The 3,647-nt window shown below is 46.8% G+C and overlaps 1 long non-coding RNA gene across 2 annotated transcripts in view; it reads right to left on the reverse strand.

The window, feature by feature from the left end:
* The window catches only part of LOC121670232, a 10,231-nt gene extending 7,324 nt beyond the window's left edge, over positions 1-2,907 (reverse strand). The window contains exons 1-2 of one of the 2 annotated variants that reach the window (XR_006018078.1): positions 2,677-2,907; positions 2,472-2,593 (exon numbers count right to left, since the gene is read on the reverse strand). This is a non-coding gene — a long non-coding RNA (uncharacterized LOC121670232). Of the gene's footprint in view, positions 1-2,471 lie in introns of both variants that reach the window. The other variant, XR_006018077.1, reaches the window with a different exon arrangement.
* Positions 2,908-3,647: the final 740 nt, after the last annotated feature.

Here is a 3,647-nt window from a genome sequence, read left to right on the forward strand (position 1 = left end):
GCTCCTGTCCCGGCTCCTGTCCCGGCTCCTGTCCCGGCTCCTGTCCCTGTCCCCGCTCCTCTCCCACTCCTGTCCCTGTCCCGGCTCCTGTCACCGCTCCTGTCCCGGCTCCTGTCCCCGCTCATGTCCCCGCTCCTGTCCCTGTCCCTGTCCCTGTCCCAGCTCCTGTCCTGCTCCTATCCCGCTCTTGTCCCGCTCTTGTCCCTGTCCCGGCTCCTGTCCCCACTCCTTTCCCTGCTCCTGTCCCCTCCATCCCCTGCTATCCCATCTGTCCACACCTGTGGTTCTCCACAGAAATATTCGGGGCAGCTATTCCTCCAGGGTTTTATAGAATCACTACCATTTTTATCTCACATCAGGCGTATAAGAGTTCAGAGGAGGCCACCGAGATGGTTGGAGGGATGGAGCAGCTCTCCTGTGAGGAAAGGCTGAGAGAACTGGGGGTGTTCAGCCTGGAGAAGAGAAGGCTTTGGAGTGACCGAATTGTGGCCTTGCAGTGCCTGAAGGGAGCCTAAAAGAAAGAGGGAGAGGGACTTTTTACAAGAGAGTGGAACAAAAAAGGGGAATGGATTTAAAGTAAAAGAGAGAAGGTTTAGAGTAGACATCGGGAGGAAGTTCTTTGCTGCGAGGGTGGGGAGGCCCTGGCACAGGGTGCCCAGAGAAACTGTGGCTGCCCCTGGATCCATGGAAGTGTCCAAGGCCAGGCTGGATGGGGCTTGGAGCAGCCTGGGATGGTGGAAGGTGTCCCTGCCCACAGCTCTCATCACTCCAGACCTTTAAATCAGAGCTGTGTCTTCTGTAGCACCAACAGCAAATACAGCAAGGGAGCCCTAAAGAAGGAGTAAAAGCAGAGAGGACAAGATCCTCAGATGGAAGAGAGAGAGAAAGGGAAAGACAGGCTGGGAGGGAGTTTCTAGTCAATGACAGGCCAACAAAGAGTTTCATCTCAGCTTGTCATGAAACAAAAGCAAAAAGCAACAATTCCTCTCCGTTTACAGCTTCACTAACAATGACCAACAGGTGAAGTCCAAGCAGTACTGACATTCAAATATAACCAATACCAGCATGAGGCCAGCCTAAAAGTAACCCTTTCAAGGACAGTTTATAGAAATCATAAAGTTAGTATTGGGGTTTTTTTTTTACATCCTACTATTTAAAATACCAGTGTGTATTTTGGTCACAGGACCCTGCTTCTCTTTGAAGCTGTGAACTTCTTTTAAAAAAATCTCAATATTACAGAAACACAAGGTTCTTGTGAAATGCCCTGATTCCACAAACCAGTTAACTCCTCCGAACTAACACTGTTCTTCCCCAAATTACAATTCAGTCCTTTACACTGGGTTAGACCTGGATACAATTTATCAGCTAGTGATACCAAGGAGCACATAATAAGAAAACCAATGCAGTAATTAAAATGATACTCTTGTATCCAGACAGAGTGAGGTTAGATGCTTTTAGCTCCAGCTGGATTCCTGACAGCAGGTCTGGAGCTGAGTAGGGAGAGGAGAGGAGGTAATTTCACAAATAACGGCAAACAGGAAAAATCCAAGCTGATGTTTCACTTGGCATTGGCAGTATTGACATTCAAATATATCCAATTCCAGCCTGAGGCCAGCCTAAAGTTAACCCTTTCAGGGTCTGTTTATAGAAATCATAAAGTTTATCTTTTTTTTTTTTTAATTTTTTAACTGCTGGTGGCTGGTTATGACATGTGGATTTGGGAATAAAGGACTTCTGCACACATCCAGCAGCTCCTGTAATGATGCAGCTTCAAGCTGCAAATATTGGTCCAACCCCCAGGGGTTTTACCGGGCTGTTAAAGGTGCTGGTTACACCACAGAACACTTCAGCCACCCTTGAGATTCATATCCTGGCAAGACAGGAGGTGCTGGGGGGAGGAGGGGCAGGTTTTGGGGTGATGCTCTGCCCTGTGGGGGCTTTGGATGATATAAAGTGGCTTTACAGATGAGCCTCAACAGGTATTCTGCACCTTTCTGCACAGACAAATATTTACAGATCTCGCTGTTATCAGTTTGTGTGGCAGCTCTGGGCATTACCGAGGGTGACCCCGGGGGAGGCAGCCCTCAGGCAATGGTATGTTCAGCTCTGCTAGATCTCCATAGAGGGGGCCTGGAATGCACGGGGGAACAATGCCCAGGGCTGCACAGAGCAAAGGATGAAGGGCAGCAGAGTTTGATAACCACATTAAAGCACTACCAACATCTGTTCAAGCCAAAGACAACACTATCTCCAGGAATTAACCTCCTGAACCACTTAATCATTAACCTCAGCAGAGGGAAAGTTAGACAACAAGAGCCTATTTGTCAGCAGCCCCTCAGAGAGATGCAGCGAGCAATATTTTACTGAGAACAGCGTGAGAAGGGCTTGCCCAGCTTTATAAATTTTAAACACAGAATATATTTGTGTGGGAAACAAGGGGACAATGGATGTAAATAAACAGATGATCCTACCTTGAAGCCTTCATCCATTTATCCTGTTTAAAGTGGCTTGAACTGTTTTGTCCTGCATTGTGTAACAGCATTTCCTCCAAACGAGCAGAGATGCCTCAGTTCTCACTCAGAAATATTCCTGGCTGTGAAAAGAGTTACAAATGGATAGGATGTCACAATTTTAAACTTGCACCCGTATCCACAAGTTTTCTACTGAAAAACAAACCAGGGACTTTGCAGGAAGAAGCAGGGCTAGAGAAGTGGTTTTGTTTAATAATTATTTGTTTCTCTAGACTGTTTCGCATGTGAGGTCACCCATGAAGTTATTCTGCTGTAAGCCAGCCGAACGCCTTTCCTCCACATGGTGACAGTGGGTAGAGGTTTTGTGTCTTTGGGGCTGGATTTTGTTTCCCACAGGAGGAAAGGATTTGATTCCTTCAAACTGCAGCGCTCCCTATTTGTGGCAGAACTGCTCTGTGGTGCACTGAGGCTGACACTTTATTTCTCTGGACCTCGGGTAATCATTTACCAAGGCGGTGTAAAGCACTGCCACACAAGGATGGTGCTGTTTAACACCCACTTTGGGCCAGTGGCCACACAAGGTGTGCATTATCAGGGCCCAGATGTCTGCTTAGATATTGCCACAGTTGGAGAGGGCAGAAAGAAGAAATAAAACAAACAAACAAACAAGTTTGGGAAGGTGACTGGCTGAAAGGCCGCAAACAGAATCTGCTCCAACCCAAGAGCTGTGTAATAACAAAATTGGGTTATGCCAGAAATGGCCCAAAGTCTCAACCCAAAAATACCACACTCAATTAAAATACATTTTCTATCTGACAGACTGTTCCCTACATGTGGAGCTCCTGTCTGCTACTAAAGTACTTAAACTTTCCTACTTAAAAGAGAATTATGATGTCTCTGGTGGGAGAAAAAGGGATGGTCTAACCCCAAGGGATGAAGAAGGAAGATCTCAGCCACCTGCGCTTTTTTCTGGGTTAGTTTTCTGTTGGTCAGCAAGTGGAATGGACTCAGTACAGAGCCTCACATGTGTCAAAGCCAGGACCAGGGCAGCATCACACAACCAGGGACAGAGATTCTCTCTTTCACAAAGCAGCCAGATCTTGAATCAGCTGAAACCACAGTGTATAATTTGCGCTTTACACATTTCATTACAAAGCAGACTTCAGCAAAAAGGAA

This window comes from Corvus kubaryi, unplaced genomic scaffold, assembly GCF_017639235.1.
Source record: "Corvus kubaryi isolate FWS band 111438036 unplaced genomic scaffold, C.kubaryi_AGA036_p1.0 37395, whole genome shotgun sequence".
NCBI classification, from domain to species: Eukaryota; Metazoa; Chordata; class Aves; order Passeriformes; family Corvidae; genus Corvus; species Corvus kubaryi.